At 44.1% G+C, this 20,224-nt stretch overlaps 1 protein-coding gene across 3 annotated transcripts in view; it reads left to right on the top strand.

The window, feature by feature from the left end:
* AFF3 (ALF transcription elongation factor 3) overlaps positions 1-20,224 on the top strand; it is a 620,869-nt gene that overhangs the window by 446,400 nt on the left and 154,245 nt on the right. The gene's annotated exons all lie outside the window — the stretch shown is intronic.

Below are 20,224 nucleotides of genomic sequence, written 5' to 3'. Positions count from 1 at the left end.
CAGAGATGGTAACCCCACAAGCCTGGCTGCCTGGGGAAATCAGCTGAGAAGCCACAGGGAACCATCAGCCCACGAGTGACAGCCAGGATAGAAGCAGGTGCTGTTTTAATAGGAGAAAAGTGTAAAGAGAACTGTCAGGTGATCTGAATGACAGAGGACCAATCGGTATGGTAAAGTCAAGTATCCTATTCATACAGGTTATTTTTCCAATCCAGTCTCCTGACTATGGTTTATAACCAGGGTGTACATCAGAGCACTTGCAGAGCTTTTTAAAAATGTTAATACCTGTAATCTGGAGAGTCTGGGTCCACCATTATCTGCCTTGTGATTCTAATACACGTACATGGTTGAACATCAGAGTTCAAGAGGTCCTAAACCTGGTTTGACCCTCTAAATCACTGAAGAAACTTTAAAATGCTGCCTCCTGGGCCCCCTCTACCAGGGATTCTGCTTAAGTATGGCTGGGTTGGGGCCTGGGAATCTGTATTTTTGCAAAGTTTCTTAATCGATTTTGATCAGATTTAGAAACCACCATTGCCCCAACAGAATCACATTAATTTTAGCAACCTAAAGGACTTTCTTTTTGTTTGTTTTTTGTTTTTTATTTTTTTTGAGGCAGAGTTGCACTCTTGTCACCCAGGCTGGAGTACAATGGCATGATCTTGGCTCACTGCAACCTCTGCCTCCTGGGTTCAAGTGATTCTCCTGCCTCAGCCTCCTGAGTAACTGAGATTACAGGTGCCCGTCATCACACCCAGCTAATTTTTGTATTTTTAATAGAGACAGGGTTTCACCACGTTGGCCAGGCTGGTCTCAAACTTGTGACCTCAGGTGATCCACCCACTTTGGCCTCCCAAAGTGCTGGGATTACAGGCGTGAGCCACCACGCCTAGCCAACCAAAAAGTTTTTTAATGCAAAAGAAAAATAATCTAGTCAGCTGTATAGTGCATTTGGAGCAGCATCCTAAATTTCCACTTTTTTTCACCTTAAACTTATTTCTTTTTTTTTTTTTTTTTGAGACGGAGTCTCACTCTGTCACCCAGGCTGGAGTGCAGTGGCTGGATCTCAGCTCACTGCAAGCTCCGCCTCCTGGGTTCATGCCATTCTCCTGCCTCAGCCTCCTGAGTAGCTGGGACTATGGCGCCCGCTACCATGCCCAGCTAATTTTTTTTGTATTTAGTAGAGACAGGGTTTCACCATGTTAACCAGGATGGTCTCAGTCTCCTGACCTCGTGATCCGCCCGTCTCGGCCTCCCAAAGTGCTAGGAGTACAGGCGTGAGCCACCGCGCCCGGCCTCTCTTATTGTTTTCTTAATTGTTCTTCCTACTTAGGCTTATAACATGTCCATATTTTCCCAAACAATACAAACACAGGCAAATCCATCAACCACTGTGACTACTGAGCACTCTCTCCCTTTCCCATCCTTTAACTTCTTCTCACTGGCCCTTCCTGCCTCACAGCTGGTTCCCAGCATCTGTGCTTTGTGGGCCCCTATGGTTTAGTTGCCACTGGGCCAAGCCTATGACATCTTCCCAGTCTTTAACTTCCTTGACCCCTTTGCAGCATGGAACCCCATGGACAAGGCCTTCTTCGAACCGTCTATTCTTTGCTGCCATCCTACTATATCCTTTTGATAGTCCTACCGGGGTTCAGCCTTTGGTCTGTTTTTTGGGGTTTTTTTGTCCTCTCCGTTCTTGTCATGGTGATCTCATGCATTCCTATAGCTTCAATTTTCATCTCTGTCCAGATACCTCCCAGATCGAGATCTCTAACTCTGATGTCTTTCTGGAGCTCTTAGCCAACCCTTCTGCTAAAAGTTTTTGACATCTGAGGGTCTGAGCCATAATGAATGGTTATATTCTTATTCCTGTAAGGTACACCACTGGGCATGAAGGAGGGTGTGTTATATGTGGTACCTTCAGGCCTGGGGCCTATGCCAATAGAGTATTACAGGATATAGCAATGGCTCTGACACCTCAAGGTCACACAAGAAGTTCAAGGATTTCAGGGCTCACATATTTTAGACTCAAACTTCTAGAACACTTATTCTGACCCAACTGAGCTATTGAAGATAGTTTTCACAGCACTCCTCTCCTTGATTGACCTCCTAAGGAATCTATCTCTCTTGAAAATAGGCCTTAACTCTAATTTCCGTGGGCCCAAGACCAAGAGTGGGCAAGGGGAACCTAGCCTGCACCTGGCCACTTGGTGTTGGCCATTACCAGGGTGCCAGGAGCTGAGGTGATGCATGTTAGTGTCTACAGAGTGCCACATGGGTAGGTGCTAGGTCTTCCAGGAGGCTCAGCCACTGATGACTTTAAGGCATACAGGTCTCCAGCATGGCTGCAGGAAAACTAAGAGAACTTGTTTCTAGTAGATTTGCCCTTAAGGAATAGCTAAAAGAAGTTCTCCACTGGAAAGAAAATGGTAACAGCACAAAGCTAGGATTTTCAGAGCAGGGAGAACAGGATGAGTAAAAATAGAAGTAAACGTACTAGACTATTCTTTATCTCATGAGCTTCTTTCATCATATGAAAGAAATGGTGATGCAGAAGTTATAATGACATCTGATGGTGCTGCTTAGTGCATATAGAAGAAGTACTTAAGATAATTGTATTTTAAAACTGGAGGAGATACAGAGATCTAAATGGAGGTAAGGTTTCTACACTTCACTGGAAGTGGTAAAACGTTGACACCAGTAAGCTGTGATAAGTTATCTATGTGTATGGCAATACTTAGAACAGTCCCTAAGGAAACTATGTACAAAGCAGTGTACTCAGAAACATTACAAGTAAATCAAAATGCAACTCTAAGAAATGTTCAGGCCAGTTGCAGTGACTCATGCGTGTATTCCCAGTGCTCTGGGAGGCCAAGGCAAAAGGATTGTTTGAGGCCAGATGTTTGAGGATGTAGTGAGCCATGATAATGCCACTGCACTCTAGCCTGGGTGACAGAGTGAGACTCTGTCTCTAAACAAAAAGAAAAAAGAAGAAAAATGTTCAAGTAACCCACATGAAGGCAAGAAAAAAAAAGAGAAATGAGAAACAAAAGGAATAAAACAGTAAACGAAGAAAATGGCAGACTTCGATCCTAACATATCAGTAATTACTTTTAATGTAAATGGTCTAAATATATCAATTAAAAGACAGAGATTGGTGGAGTGGAAAGTTTTCAATGAACGGTGTTGAAACAATCGGATATTCATAGGCTAAAAAAAAAATGAACTTCAATCCAAACTTCACATCGTATCCAAAAATTAATTCAAAATGCATTCGAACTTTTAGAAAAAAACTGTGATAGAATAATACCCCCCACCATATCATTCACATCCTAATCCCCAAAACCTGTGAATATGTTACCTTACATGGCAGAAGGAACTTTGCAGAGCCAGTGACAGATTTGGAAATGCTGAGCTGCTGATTTTGAAGATGGAAAAATGGGTCCATGAGTCCAGAAAGGCAGGCTGCCTCTAGAAACAACAACAACAAAAAAAACAAGGAAATGGATTCTTTCCTAGAGGCCTCGGAAGGAACGCAGCCCTGCGTCATGTTAATGTTAACCCAGTGATACTGATTTTGGACTTCTCACCTGCAGAATAGTAAATACATTTGTGGTGTTTTAAGCTACCAAATTTGTGTAATTTCTTATAGCAGCAATAGGAAACTAATATGAAAACTTAAGAAAATATCTTTGGGACCTGGAAATGGATGAGTTCTCTGACTTGACACCAAAAGCTTGATCCATAAAAGGAAAAATTGGTAAATTGGACTTCATCAATATTAAAAACCTTTTGCTCTGTGAAAGACCTACTAAGAGGATGTCAAGAGAAATTATGGCCTGGGAGAAAGTATTTGTAAACCACATATTCAACAAAGGACTTGTATCTGGAATATATTAAGAACTCCTAGACCTTAGCATTAAAGAAACCATCCAATTACAACAATGGATGAAAGACATACACAGACATTCACTGAAGTGAATATACAGATGGCAAATAAGCACATGAAAAGATACTGAACTTCATTAGCCATTAGAAAATACAACTTAAGGCCGGGCACAGTGGCTCACGCCTGTAATCCCAGCACTTTAGGAGGCTGAGGCGGGCAGATCACTTGAGTCAGGGGTTCAAGACCAGCCTGACCAACATGGTCAGAAACCCTGTCTCTACTAAAAATACAAAAATTAGCTGGGCGTGGTGGCCCATGCCTGTAATCCCAGCTACTCGGGAGGCTGAGGCAGAAGAATTGCTTGAACCCGGGAGGTGGAGATTGCAATGCGCTGGGATGGCGCCACTGCACTCCAGCTGGGTGACAGAGTGAGACTCCGTCTCAAAAAAAAAAAAAAAAAAAAAAAAAAAAAGAAAAGAAAGGAAAATGCATCTTAAAACCACAATGAGATACCACTACACACCTACCAGAATGCGTAAAATAATGATAACACGAAACACTGGCGAGGATGTGGAATAACTGGCTCACGAACATATTGCTGGTGAAAACGTAAAATGGTATAGGCACTCCAGAAAATAGTTTAGTAGTTCCTTTTATAGTTTAAAATGGACCCAGCAGTTACACTCCTGGGCATATATCCCGGAGAAATAAAAATATATTTTCACACAGCAACTTGTACATGAAGGTTCAGAGCAGCTTTATTTGCAATAGCCAAAAACCAGAAACTACCTAAAGGTCCATTGAATGCTACCCAGCAATAAAAGGAATGAACTATTAATACACACAACTTGGATGGATCTCAGGGAATTTATGCTAAGTGGGAAAAAAAAAAAGCCAATTTCAAAAGGATAGATACCTCACATTCCACATATATAACATTTGTGAAATAGCATAATTATAGAGATGGAGAACAGATTAGTGGTTACCTGTGGTTAGGGTTGGGGTTGGAGGGTGCCTGTACGGGGCTAGCATGAAAGACCTTTGTGGTGATGGTGCGGTTAAATACTTTGGTTGTGGCAGACTGTTACTTGTAACTACACGTGTGATAAAATTACATATAGCTGCATGCACACCCATGCACAAATGAGTCCATGCGTAACTGGTGAAATCTGAATCAGCTCTGTGGATTGTTCTAATGTCAGTTTCCTGGTTTTGACATTTTACTACAGTTATGTGTGACTCTTACCTTGGCAGAGGCTGGGTGAAGAGTGCTCAGGACTTCCCTGTACATTTTGTGACACCGTCATGAAAAGCTAGAAATACTTCAAATTTAAAGTTTTTGAAAATATCCTCATCATCCTTTAGGATGACCCTGAATTGAGGAAGGTTCACATGTGTTAGGAAACCCATAGACACCACAGAATGCGATTGGTTCGAATCATGCTTACCCCTCGATTCCCTTTCAGCAGTTGTCCACGAAGAATTGATACACAGAAACCATTATGGTTCTGAACAGAAGGAAAGCATTGTGGTGACCTCAAGGAGTGAGGCAGAGATCGGCACAGCTGTACGTGAAATTGCCCATGGCCTATGCTCGTAATCCTGTTCTGCACTTGTGTGTGTGGATCTAGGGGCAGGGAGAAGAGTTCTCCCATAAACCTGGGACATAAAGCTGAAGGAAGCCTGTGCCACTGCCCACCTCTGTGGGTACTACCATCTGAGATACAAATTCCGTCTCAGTTTAAATTCTCCCAGAAGTTACTTTATCCCTAGAAGTTCACTTGATGATGAATGCAGGTTTAGGAAAACATCATTAACTACAACAGACAATGAGAGAATTGTTCTCCCCACTTTTAGTAGGCCGGGCGATAGGTCCTGTCCCATCAAGGATTTGGATGTTGTTATTGAATGAGTGTTATTTAGGTGAACCCCATGGTCCCTCTTCTTACAGTTTCACATCCTGCCCATGACCCAGTGGCCCAGGAAATTGAACTGACCCCAGTGATCAAAGGGTGCCCATCAGAAACCAGCAAAAGCCCCAGGTGAAGGGGTGGAAGGTGACAGGCAGCTGGAGAGGCACCGCTTTGAACACCTGAGCAGAGGTATCTTTGCGTTCCTAGGAAAACTCAGTGATTTTTCAGCTGGACACTCATGTGAAACCTTTATATTATGTAACTGTTATCCCGAAATGATCACATCATTTAAATGTCTCATCCACAGAAACCATGTGTGTGGTTGCCCAGGTCTGCAGCTTTGTAAGAAACTGGCATTCTGAGTTGGTGAAGGGATTCGAGTTTTTTAAACCCCTGTTTACCAAAGTTTGTAATATATTTTGCTAAAGCCATACACTGTTCTTACATTGATGCGCTCCCTTGACTGTTTTTTTTCCTATTTAAATGTAAATATTAACATCAAAATAAAGCTAGAACGGGTAATCATATTTTTATGGAATCCAGTACAAACTAAAAATAACATTTTGGTTATATTTATGTTTCTTTTGATTAACCAATACAATAAAAAGTTACCACCTAGTTAAAAATGCAAGGTTTCTCTAAGGTACAATAATAAAACTAAGCTTATGCCTAAAATATTCTCACTGGGTGCCTGTGAATCCATGACAATTGGCACCGTGGAGCAATTTCTCCTTGCAGAAGAGTGCTAACTCCATCCATTAAAGCCTTGGAAATTGCTGGTAAATATGTAAAAAATCAAGTGCTTAAGTGGATAGCAATTATTGGCAGGACCTAAACCGATATAAAAGTTTTCCACTGTCTCAATATCAAAAGCCCAAGAATGCCAGATTCCCAAAGTGAGTCAAAGTGCTTGGATTGCTTTGCATAAACGTGGTTAGCCAGAATCTACACCCTGGGAGCAGAGCTTGAGGTGGAATTTCCAAATCCTGCAAATATTATGGCTACAGCCCCCCCAGCACCCCGATGCTGGACAGCCTAAGCCATGAGTCACAGGCAGACTCTTGGCCAGTCAGCACTTTGCAGATACCAGCTTGGCCCTAATACTCCCTCATTAGTGGTGCTGGAAGATACAGAGCTCTCCTGTGGGTGGAGAAATGAACTTTAAAAAACACAAATAAGCTACTAAAACAGTACTCCAAAGGTAAGTATGAGAGATGCCTATCTAGAGATTATTGTTGCACAGATTAGATTAGGGTTTTCATGCTGGTGAGAAGTTCAGAGATGGGCTGGCTCTTGGAACTTTGGGTTAGGTTCAGGAACAACATAGTTCTCTGCCCAGTTCTACAGATGATACACACTTGGAATTGTATTTTGAACAGCTGGGAATACACAGAAAATGTTTAAAGGAAAAATATAACAAACGTAGAGCATCGTAAATGAGGCCGTATGATGCAGGTGTGCAGATATTGGCAGCATGCAAACTCACGAAGTCTGGTATTTGTTCACTACCTTACATTGTGTTCATAAAACAATGCTTGTGAAAGCAGTTCCAATTCTGTTACATCATGTTGTCTTCAGCAGTAGCCTGTGGAGAAGATAGGACTGGTTTTATTATCCTCATTGTAAAGAAAGCACGAGGAAGTTATGGCTGAGGAGTTCACACCAGAACTCGGGCTAGAACTCAGATCCACTGATTCTCAGCTCTTCACACCTGGCAGAGATGTCAGACCCTAAAAGGTATTCTCAGAACCTGGGTCCTTACCAGGATCTGTTTGCTTATTCTGATCGCAAGGGCCTTTCTGCAAGAGCAGAAAGCCTTGTCTATTTAAATAAAGAATTACTCTTAACAGTAGAGGTATGTCCGGAAACCTAATTTAGTATTTCACAAATTGTTCTTCCTCACTATATTTGCTCTGTAGTCTTGAGACTTGCATTTTTTCTCTAAAAACTCTGGACTCTTCACAGTTGCTCTTTGGGCTGGAAAGTCCTTTTCAAAGTAAGATATCCACAATCTCAGCTATACATACATGCCCCCCCCAATCCCCCACACCCAGGACAGTGATGGGCAGAAGTTGGGCAGAATTTGGGCAGGAAGGCCATCTCGCCCCACCTGTCGTGCTGCCCAGCTGAGTGGGTGGCAGGACTCCACGTGGCAGTTAGGATTCTCAAATCTGCAGGAAGCTGACTGGAACTCTTGTAAAACACGCCCTCGCTGGCTTTTTCCTACTTCTAGTCTCTGCTTATCAAGAGCTAGGTGGACATTTTTCCCTGGACTGAAATTCTGAGGTGAGAAGAGAAGTTAGATTAAGAGACTTGATGCCTTCAAAACTTTCAGGGTATGACAAGGGTCTCACCCCCTTAGAAGGAAATGGGTGGTAGAAGAGGAAAGCAAAGGGAACTGCAAGGGTAGCAGGTCCCTGCCTGTAGCCATCAAGAATTTCATCAGGCCAGGCATGGTGGTTCACATCTGTAATCTCAGTGCTTTGAAACGTCAAGGTAGCAGGATCACTTGAAGCCAGGAGTTTGTGAACAACCTGGGCAACATAGCAAGACTCCATCTCTACAAAAAAATGTTAAAATTAGCTGGGTATGGTGGCGCATGCCTGTAGTCCTAACTACACTAGCGGCTATGACAGGAGGATCGCTTTAGCCCAGGAGTTTGAGGCTGCAGTTAGCCATGATTGCACCACTGCACTCCAGCCTGGGCAACAAAGTGAGACCCTGACTCAAAAAACAAACAAACAAAAAAAAAAACATTTCATGATTACATAGTTAGAAAGCACATGCTGTGCTGTAAGATGTGGCAGAGCTTGTTAGTCCATGTTCTGGGCTTCCAGAGACCATGTCTAGTACAGAAGGAAGAAAGAGCAATACTAGTATGATATTAAGTTTGACCTGAATCTCTTCTCTTTGTAGAAAAGCACGTGGGTGCAGATATAACTGTGTAGGATGCTGTTGCACTGCCTGGATTAGACCTTTTGCAAATATTAAATGCAGAGCTTGAGTAATGGGAGTGTTAGATAGACCGACTTAAAATTGCACACTCTTTGGCTGAGATGCAATGATTTCTGCTCCCTGTGTGTAAATCACCTGAGCCTTGATGCTCTAACGTGCCATGAAGTTGGTGCAAAGAGTTGGAGTGGAATGAAGCTCTATGTTAATGAAACTTTTTATAGTTCTTCCAAGCAGCAAAGATTTTATGGGATATTATGTCAAACTGACTTCTCAGGCAAGTCATTTGAGAATTTTATGTGCACCCCTCACCAAAAAGAAAAAAATAATCAATTTTGTCTGAATGGGTTTGGACAGCTAACTGTTTTCTGAGGCTGTGAGGCTGTGAGGAGTGAATGTCATTCTTGGGAAGGGAATGACCAATGTTCAGTTAAAGAGCCCTGTTGGAGTGCTTGGGGCTTTGTTTGTTTTTTGGTTTTTGATTTTTTTTTTTTTTCTGTTTTTTCCAGTAAGTAATCTTTTCACAGATTCTAGAGAGCTCTCTGGCTAGGGAAAACGACCCTATGATTGATCATCTTTGTTTTCACAGATGTTTTATTGCAGTCTCTTCATCACCTCAATCATCTGAGAGCATAAAAGTGCTTATGAGTGTCCACGAATTCTCAGAATTATACATTACAAATGAAATCCCATCGCTTACCAATTTAAAAAGTAGAAATGGAGTACTGTGTTGTGCAGTTGAGAGATCTTCTGCTTATTAAGGTTGTTGGAACTGAACATGTTCTTTTAAAACAGAGCAAAGTAGGGAAGGGTGGCCCCTCCTTCTCTGTCCGGTGTGGCAGCCCTGACTGCAGTGGCTGTGGGCATGCATGTAAAATCAGAGCTTTTACAGGAAAAGGCATTTCCCAGATTTTTTTTCCCCTGCAGTTTAAGGGCACACTTCCAGGCTCTTTCAAGAGACCTGACTAAAAAGAATACGTGTGTGCCCATCGATGTAGGAGCCAGGAGTACATCCCCTGGTTGTTAGGAAGCTAATGAATTAAATGAATCAAGCTGTCAGCAAGGAGGGTCCCACCCTGGGAGACTCGCCCAGTGAAGAACTGAGTGTGAGGCCAGAAACACCCAAGATACGAAGGACTGGCCCAGCCGGGGGCACTGATGCTGTCCAGTCCAGGAACCGCCAGGCACACGTGGCTGTCAAACCCTTGAAATGTGGAGCCTGAACTGAGGTAGGCTTAAATACACAGATGATGGTGAACACTTTGTACCAAAATAATGTAAGCAGTATCGTAAGTTATTTTCGTATGTTTAAATGGCAGTATTTGGACAACATAATTGGATTGAGTGAAATATATTATTAAAATTTACTAATTTATTATTAAAATTAATAAATAATTATTAAAATTAAATCCAGCCACGGTGGCTCACGACTGTAATTCCGGCACTCTGGGAGGCCAAGATGGGCAGATCACGAGGTCAGGAGTTTGAGACCAGCCCAACCAACATAGTGAAACCCCGTCTCTACTAACAATACAAAAATTAGCCGGGCGTGTGGCACGTGCCCGTAATCCCAGCTACTCAGGAGGCTGAGTCAGGAGAATCGCTTGAACCCAGGAGGCTGAGGTTTCAGTGAGCCAAGATTGTGCCAGCCTGAGCGACAGAGCAAGGCTCCATCTCAAAAAAAAAAAAAAAAAAAAAATTCATTGGTTTCTGGTTTTTGGGTTTTTTTGGTTTTTTTTTTCACTTTTTTAACATAGCTCCTAGAAAATTTAAAACTACATAGGCAACTCACATATTTCTGTTAGAGAACATTGTTCTAGAGAAACATTCAGCATGTGGGGTGGACGGGGAAGGGACTTACAGAGAGCAGTGCAAAAAATGTCACACTGATTAGTAGGCGTCTGTGTTCTTAAAAGCCCTCAGCCACCCTGGCTTGTCCTTGGCTCCTCGGCGGCCTCAGCACACACCCAGCACCCTCACTTATGTCCAGGGCACCCAGCTTCCTCTGCCTGCCACTGTGGTCTACTGCTCATGGCTCACACCGAATGTGCCCCTGTCTTTACACCTGCTGTCTGGCTAGTGGGCCGAGAGTGCCCAGTGGATCTTCCCTTCAGTCAGAATTTGACCTTAATGTGCGTAAAATCCTTTGAACATCTAAAACACCTATCTCTAATGTATTGACTAGAAAGTTCTAACAAAGGATTAAGGAATGAGGCCAGACACGGTGGCTTGCACTTGTAATTCCAGCACTTTGGGAGGCTGAGACAGGTGGATCAGCTGAGATCAAGAGTTCGAGACCAGCTTGGCCACCACGATGAAACCCCATCTCTAATAAAAATACAAAAATTATCCAAGTGTGGTGGTGCACGCCTGTAATCCCAGCTACTCAGGAGGCTGAGGCAGGAGGATCACTTGAACCCAGGAGGTGGAGGTTGCGGTGAGCCGAGATGGTGCCGCTGCACTGCATCCTGGGTGACAGAGTGAGACTCTGTCTCGAAAAAAGAAAAAGTGTTAAGGAATGAGAAATGTAGATTTCTATAGGGAAAAGGCTAGATTTTAGATAGGATACCTTGACATTGGAAATAACGATGCAGTGGGAAATAAAAGAAGTGTTTGGGGGTGTTTTTCTTATTTACAAACCTAAGAGTATGAATAAGGAACCAAAACTTACTGACTTTCACTTTTATTCCTTAAAAAAGATTTTAATGACATTATTTTTTGGTAATAAGGGAAAGATAGAAAGAAATGTTAGAATAATTGGATAAAAAGAATCATGCTTGGGAACATACAATAGCCATTTCCCTGCTCTTAAGGAACCGGCCATCAATCTAAGACTTACACATTGCAGTATCCAGGAGGCATTTCTGTATCAATACTCATCAACTCTTTCATTTTTCTTTGGCTGAAATCATCTTGACTTGTCAAAAAAGTATGCATTTTTCTTTAATAGAAAAAAAATCGAAATCCCACAGATTAAAAATCCTAATAGTATATAAACTATTTCCATATGAAAATTAGATTTGGGCATATCCAGTTTTTGCAGTATCTAGGAGTAGAAAGAAAGTTTATTTCCAAGAATCTGATTAAACATACACAAGAAAAAATAAGATTTTTCTTGCACAGTCACATTGACAATTACCCATTTTGGGCAATAATTTTCATGTTACTATTTGTTGACTCTGACTTTGATTCCAGTTTATAATGGAATTTGCATCATGACTTTTTAAAATCCCACTTCTCCTTATTCATCACCCAGTTCTTTTTTCTGTATCTTCACAGTAGTGTCTTAATTTCCATTTGGTTTGTTGGGAATCTGTCCATTTGTTCAGTTCCTGCCCTGTTAATTCTATGCAATGCCCTGGAAATAACAAAATGAATATGGGAGTATGGATTGGGGATTGCAGCAGTTTGCCCTGCAGAGGGTGAGGCTGGAGTGAGAATGGTCATTTCAGTAGAAGGTGACAGGAGCTATGATAGAGGTACCCGTTCACAGAGGCTCAGAGCTCTACAGAGCCACCTGTCCCAGGCAGGCACTTGGGCCTTCAGGAAGCTGATACAGCTTGAGACTAAGTCACCTCCTTCTGCATTAGGCTTAGTGCCTGATAACCTGGCTCTCTGGAGGACACAGAGGAGTTTAATGCGTCATCTCAGTCCAGAAGTCTGGTGAAGGAAGGTCTGCCAGGGCTCAGTTCAAGACAACATGTCCTCCGTAGGGCTCAGAGAAGAGGGAAGGTCAGGGAAGGCGGGAATGTCTGGTGGACTTCTAGAGGAGTGATGCTTGGGATGGACTCTCAAAGGTGTGTAGGATTTGAATTGGCAGAGGAAGGAGGCCAGGCAGTGCAGGTGGGAGCCCAGCATACAGCACCATGGGATGAGGCTCACTGCCCCCTCCCCACTCCCCTCCTAACCTTCTTCCAGGCCCTTCATCAGCCTATCCTTTGCAGTCACTCCCCTGTCTGAAGCATAGCGCCTGCCTCCTGCCCCCATATGCTGTGACATCTTCCCAACTCTTGCCACCGTTAACGAGAGAGTGAGAATGAGGAACGCGCTGCTGAAGAAGGGGGAGAGCAGAATCTACTCTCCTGTCTCTCTGGCCACAGGGGCCACCATGTCCATGGAGAGCTCACCAAGGGCCAAATCAGAGTTAGCAACTGGGGCTTTCCTGGGCCTTAGGACTGAGACCTGCAGGAGGAAGAGTTAAGAGAACTCTCTGGATTTGGGCAGGAGGAGGCCTCAGTCCCCAGAGGCAGGGTGTGGACCAGGGCTGCAGAGGCAGCCTCACCCTGGCTTTGAGCAAAGCTCTTCTGACCCCACCACACCCATGGGCTCCGCTGCCAGCTCCAGAGGCTGAGCACGAGTCGCTACTTGAAACAGCTGCCTCCAAGAAGCAGGAGAAGGCCATTCAGAAATGTACATAAAGCCTTCCATACTTTAGACCATACTAAATTACATGAATGTCGTCCTTTTCTGGCCTCTTGCTGCTAATTAAATATGCTTGTAGAAACCTCTGAACAAGACCTCTGTTAGAATGAATGTATACCCTCTAGCTAAGAGCCCTAAGACTGTGGGAGCTTTTCCCTGGAGTTAATCTTCCTCCTGACCTAATCCTGTGATCATGGACTCTGCAGGGCTCATCGCATTACCCCACACCCTGTCACTGACAGCAGGTGAGCAACTGACTCCAGAGACAGCAGCGTGACCACTTGCATTTTTGCAACTCTGTCTCCACAGGAAGGATAAGTGATAGCACTTTCCTTAAGACTCTTTTGAGGAAAAGGTTGGGGTGCCAAAAACAAGAGCAAAAATTGATAAACTGTTGGTCTTGATAATCACTAAAGCCTCTTCACCTCTAAAAACTTCTCTGGGTTGTTTTGAGGATGACCAGGCAGCAGTTGGTCTGGTGCACAAGCTCATTAATAGTGTGAGTCCTTTGTGGCCTCAAGTCAAGGCAGCTCTAAGAAAGCAAGGAAATGCTCCAAGTTTGGACACCAAGCAGGGACAAGGGCAGAAGAGCCTCAGCAACACTGAATGCTCCAGAATAACACTGTGTCCCAAACCGCAGGCTGCAGAAGCTCAGGAGAAACATGCATTTTTAGCAGAAGTGTATTCTGGAGCCCTCTGTGAACAAATGAGATGCTAAGTATCCCCTTGAACCTTTTCCTCCACATGGGTGGAATGAGCAAGGACTGAGCACAGCCTGGTTTGGGTCCAGCCTTGGTAATCTGGCAGCCTGAGATTTTTCTGGAACAGGGAATGCATTCTGGATAGGAGGTGAGGGAGGTCCTGGCTAATACCATTTTGGCGAGGGAGAAGAGGAGACAAGGCCAGAAATGTCCAACAGTCGCTTGGCATCAGCTGCCTTAGCGCCTGATCCTCTGGACCTTAGACGCGAGGGCAAATGAGGGATGGATCCCTCCAACATGCATTCCTTACTTCCCTTTGTCACAGCCTGGACATTCAAACAGAAACACACCCAGCGTGCCTGGCACTGCCCACCATGCCTTTGTCCACCCCCATCTCCCTCCTCCTGGCCTCTCTGCTTCTGCCTTTCCCACCAAGAAAACAGAAAGAAGGGATCTCCACTAAGCCTGAGTATAAACTCTTCAAAATACACATTAGATTTTCTTTTTTTGAAAAAAAAAAAAAAAAAATTCTTACATTAGGTTAGTATACTTTTAACCAAAATATATTTGTGAAAAGTCTAATTTTTTCTGGGAAAAGCTTTGGCTAAAAAGTCGTACATGGATTCGAACAGCAGTACATGTTCACTCATTCTCCAACTTTTTATTTCATAAGCAGCCTCACAACCAGTCGAAGCCCTGGGATTCTCAGCACTTTCCAGTTGAGCCCTTCCCGCTGCTGGTCTGATGATATAATAGACAAATCTGCCCAACCACTCCTTTGCTTTTAAAGCTAATACACTATGAACTTTAAAGATTGTGGTTATTATAAATTTAGGTGTTGTGGGGGCTTTGGGGTTTGTTTGTTTGTTTTCTGAGACGGAGTCTCACCCTGTCACCCAGGCTGGAGTGCAGTGATGTGATCTTGGCTCACTGCAACCTCCACCTCCCAGGTTCAAGTAGTTCTCCTGTCCCAGCCTCCCAAGTAGCTGGGACTACAGGCACACACCATCACACCCGGCTAATTTTTGTATTTTTGGTAGAGACGGGGTTTCATCATATTGGTCATGCTGGTCTCGAACTCCTGACCTCAGGTGATCCGCCTGCCTCAGCCTCTAAGTGTTGTTTTTTAAAGTAAGCTTTTGTAACGTATTTTGAGCTCATTTTTCTTCTGCTGCTCACTCCAGATGTATTTTAAATGTATTCCATTCCATTTGGAGTTGTGGATCGATCGGGTGTTTCTGCGCTCTTTCGCAGGTCTTGTCTCCTATTTTGAAGGGTTGAATGCTCATGTTTTTGCAATTAAATAAATACCTGTGTCTCCAAGGCACGGGAGATACAGAAGGGGGTAAGGCTCAGACAGTACTCTCAAGGAGCACATGAGTTAGGCAGATGAGATAGACATGATGACTAGTCATTCCAACGTGGAGTGGCAAGTGCACTAATAGACATGTGTACAGCAGAAGGTAATTCAATAAGGTCACTGAGCACCACAAAGCTGTGCCCTTTGGGGTGGCCTTTGAGGAGTGAGTAATAAATGAGAACAGGGAGAAGGACATCAGGCAGGAAGGGCAGCCCAGGCCAAGACTCAGAGAAGCGGAACTGTAAAGTCTTTGCATCATTCCACTATTGAGTTACAGGAATGGGACCAGGCAGCAGCTGCCGTGAGCTGAGGCCAACCGTGAAGAGCCTTGTATACCTTAAGCAGCAGCCGTTGTTAGGAGTTTGAATCATAGGGGGACTGCAGCAAGGTGGGAAATAGAGCCTGGAGAAGGGACTGAAGACAAGAGTTAGTTATGCCAGTGAGAAATGAAATGTGAACCGAAGCAGCATCACACGGGATGGAGAAAGGGAGGGATTACAAGAAAAGCTTGAGAAATAGGATGGACACTGCTAGGAGTTTTGTCGTCTATAGGGAGGAGAGAGAGGAAGTCAAAACCCACCTGGTGCAGAAGACCAGGTGGGTGCACGCTGGATTCCAGGTGGGGAGAAAATAGGTTCTGGTTTGAGGCCAGTCAAGGTGGAGGCATATCCAAGTAGGGATTAATTTATTGGCTCAACAAACATTTATTGTGTGGTGATTTATTGCATGCCGGGCATTTTCCTAGATACTGAAGATGCCCAGTGAGATAAAATATGAGCTCGAGCCTCCAGGAAGCCACAATGCAGAGATACCCAGACGCAGTGGCCCGAGGGGGCTGGCACTTGGAGGAGGCAGTCATGGATGTCATGCTTGGGAGTGGATGAGGACATGAGAGAGCACAGAAGAGAACTGAGGCCAGATCCTAGGGTGACAGCAGCTCTGAAGAGTGGCCAGAAAGGGGTAGAATCATCAAAGGAAAAGAAAGAGCACCTTGAGAATCAGAGAAGTTGCACAAGAGCAGCTCAAGGAAGGAATATACGAAATGTCACATAAATCAGAGTGACCAAGCAAGACAAGGAGACCAAGGTGTCCATTTGATTTGGCAATTGAATGTCCCCACTAGTTCTAAGGTATATGTGTGGATATGCAGATACCTGTAATTTGGAAAGAATACTGCTTTTGGTGGTCAAGCATCTGATTGCCTTGTTGGGACTGAAAATGTCTTTTTGGCCAGAATTTTAACCACTTTGCCCAGGTAATGATAAGCCTTGGATGTGTGTCTGTCACTACCATGGGCAGCACATGGTAATTCTGCCCCTTTGCTGTATGTACAGAGTGTCTGAGCCACTACAGTGTCATACCTTTTATGTGATTCAGGAACAGTTGACTAGTATTGGATTATAATCCAAAGCAAGAAAGCATTGAAGAGTCCATACTGATAGAAATAAATGATTGGAATAAATAATAGAGTAAATAAATCTCCCATACAACAGAACTCCAAATAACCTAAGCATTTTAGATAATGCCCCTCAAGGAGGGGGAACATCACTGCCCGCTTCTGAAGTGTGGATTGTGCTTGGTGGCCTCCGTGTCCTGTCTAGAAAGGGAGTACAAAGAGTAACTTTACAGCAGAGAAACCCAACAAACGCAGCCTCAGCCGCGTTCGCAGTGATAAGTCATGTTGATGGGATGTGATGAAAACGGTCCTTTACTTCTGGGGTCCTCCTCCTAAAAACCTATCACCTCCATCTAATCGTGAGAAAAACATCAGACAACCCAAATGGTGGGACATTCTACAAAATCGTGGCCAAGACACTTCAAAACAGTCAAGGTTATCGAAAACAAAGCAAGTCTGAGAAACTGTCCCAGCAAAGAGAACCCTAAGGCGACATGATGACTAAATGTAACATTCTGTCCTAGATGGCATCATCCTGGGACAGGGAGGGGATAGTAGCTAATCGAAATAAAGGATGGGGCTGGGCATGGTGGCCATGTCTGTAATCCCAGCACTTTGGGAGGCCGAGGCGGGTGGATGGCTTGAGCCCTGGAGTTCAAGACCAGCCTGGCCAACATGGCGAAACCCCATCTCTACTAAAATCACAAAACATAGCTGCATGTGGTGGCATGCGCCTGTAGTCCCAGCTACTCAGGAAGCTGAGGCAGGAGAATAGCTTGAACCTGGGAGGCGGAGGTCACAGTAAGCTGAGATCACGCCACTGCACTCCAACCTGGGTGACAGCAAGACTCCGTTTCAGATGGACTTACGTTATCATATCAGTGCAGGTGTATTCGTTGTGACAGCTGTAAGATCCTAAGGACAAGGGAAACCGGACACTGAGTATTTGAGAACCCTCTGTGTTCTCTTGGTAACTTTTCTGTAAATCTAAAACTACTATAAAAGCGTGTTTAGAAATAACAACAGCTGACTGGCCACCCACCTGATTCTCCCTCTAAGCCCCGTGCTTTCCTCCCTGCTTGTGGGACCCTCGCTCGGGAATGTTCGTCAGCCTCTTTATTCTGCAGGCCAGTGAGAACCCACCTCTCCTCTAGCTCCCCTCTCCTAGAGTTCCGAGAGCTCAGCCTCGTGGCTTGAAGAGTGTCCTCGCTGAGTTCTTAGAACACTCCCTCTGTTCTTCCTGACTCGAAGCTCCCACTCACTCCCATTACCCACCTGGCTCATATGATGAAACTGATTCTCCTGCCGCATCTGGCCCCTGCCATACTGGGACATTTCTCTTCTTGTCTTGGTGTCCTGGTAGTGGTTCCCTAGCCTGACACTACCCAAATCAAATAAATAATTGCCAAGTGACTATTTCTGTGTATTTAGCTCTTTACTATTAAAAATGGCTGCGTGGGTGACGATAATCAAAGTGCCTCAGAAGCCGGGGGATACATTTGTGGTAGGAACACATCTCTTGGCCGCATAGGAAATTGCATTCCTAGATCCTTCTCTCTGTTCTGAGTTTAATGTTACATACTCATTGCACTCAGGGAACTGTTTAAAAGATCCTGGGACGGTTTGGTGCCTGGATAAGAAAATTCAGTAACCCTGAGTTCCCTCCCAGACTAGAACTCCCTAAGGGAGGAACCATTTCTTGTTCATCATTGGTTTGCTATTGGCTGGCAACATGCCTGGCACATAAAGGCAATCAATGAGATATGACTTAAATAATTGATTACCGTTGCCACAATCGATAGAGGTTGCTGATGTGCAGTTATTACAGAACAGGGGAGGCTCCCAGGTGTAGAGGACCCTTTAGGGGCCATACAGTCTCATCTCTGATTCCATCAGGCCATCACCAGGGCTCTCGGTCCTGCTGCTGTCTATATTTGCAATAAGATTAAATGAAGGAAAAATGACCCATTTGGGGGCTACCACTGTACCTTAAAAATTCTACCATTAATGTCACTCCTTCAGGATCTTTGTTGCTCTTGGGGTTTTGTTTATTTGTATTTTTTGCAATTACAGGTCAGTAGTGCTTGGGAACCTGTTAGAAGGAGTCAAATCTTACCAACTCTTCAACATACAGTGTGACTGGCTCACAACGAGTCCCAAGGGTATGGGACTGAGAAGAGAAACATTTTAGCAAGTAGGCAGGAAAGGAGACACATTCCAGACCATGGGAATGGCTACAGTTCCTTAGTCAGAAAGGAATAGTCTGCATGGGGGTATGAGCCCTGGAGAGGGAGGGTGCACCTAAAGTGGTGGGGGTTTCTCAAAGGTGAACTCGACTTCCTTCACAGTGTTATTTGGTGTTGGCCCTGATATCAGTTGACTTTCTGTCATTTTAATTGTAACTGTGGATCAGGACTCTTGACTCATCTAAAATAGGAAAGTCAGAAAGTCTGCATTGGACTGGGATCCTGTCTGTTTTTCTGTTTTTGTTTTTGTTTTTTTTTGGAGACAGAGTCTCGCTCTTGTCGCCCAGGCTGGAGTGCAGTGGCACGATCTTGGCTCACCGCAACCTCCACCTCCTGGGTCATGCCATTCTCCTGCCTCAGCCTCCCAAGTGGCTGGGACTACAGGCACCCACCACCACCCCAGGCTAATTTTTTTTTGTATTTTTAGCAGAGATGGTGTTTCACCGGGTTAGCCAGGATGGTCTTGATCTCCTGACCTCATGATCCGCCCGCCTCGGCTTCCCAATGTGCTAGGATTACAGGCGTGAGCCACCGCGCCTGGCCTGGATCCTGTCTGTTTTTATCCCTACTCTCCTGTCCTCTTTCAGTGAATAGACCCACTTTAGCAGTATGGACACCATGACTTCCAGGATAGTAACTAAATAGATTGTTATTTTCCTGGTTATTTTCTTAAGCACTAAGCAAAAGCAACACTATTCTGTAGTCTGATCCTATTTCAAAAGTGAACATTCCCACTTAGAGTTTTTCACATGAAATTTTTTTCTTGTACTTAAGATTCCTTTCTTCCGCCTGAAAGAGAAATCGATGAATATGTTTAAAAAGTTAGGTAGGCAACAAAGGACTTGATTCTGCAGTTTTACTCTTTTTTACGTAAACTCGAAATATACCTAATATATAAAACCATGACGAATGCTGAACCTTTCTTAAGGAGTGGCCTTGACTGGTCCTGGTGACCCCAGTTCCAGCCCAGTAAATGCACCATTCCTCTGCAATGGATATGGTGAGGCTTAATTTACACGGATTATTCGACACATTCTGTGTCACCTTGAGTTGAACAACTCCCAGGAGAATGTAATTGGTGTAGGGAGATGCATGTTGGCTGGGTAATCAGGTTTCTCATTGCAAAAGCCAGTTGTATGTACCTGAAAATGGATTTAGAACACTTAATATTCTTGGCCTAATTTTCAACTCTGTTTTTAAAAAAGAAAGAGAGAAGGCCAGAGGCGGTGGCTCAGGCCTATAATCCCAGCACTTTGGGAGGCTGAGGCGGGCAGATCACTTGAGGTCAGGAGTTTGAGACCAGCCTGGCCAATATGGCGAAAACCTGTCTCTACTAAAAATACAA

The sequence above is a fragment of the Chlorocebus sabaeus genome, chromosome 14, assembly GCF_047675955.1.
Source record: "Chlorocebus sabaeus isolate Y175 chromosome 14, mChlSab1.0.hap1, whole genome shotgun sequence".
Classification (NCBI taxonomy): Eukaryota; Metazoa; Chordata; class Mammalia; order Primates; family Cercopithecidae; genus Chlorocebus; species Chlorocebus sabaeus.
Note: the sequence above shows the minus strand (reverse complement) of the source record. Positions and strands in the feature narration are given on the sequence as shown.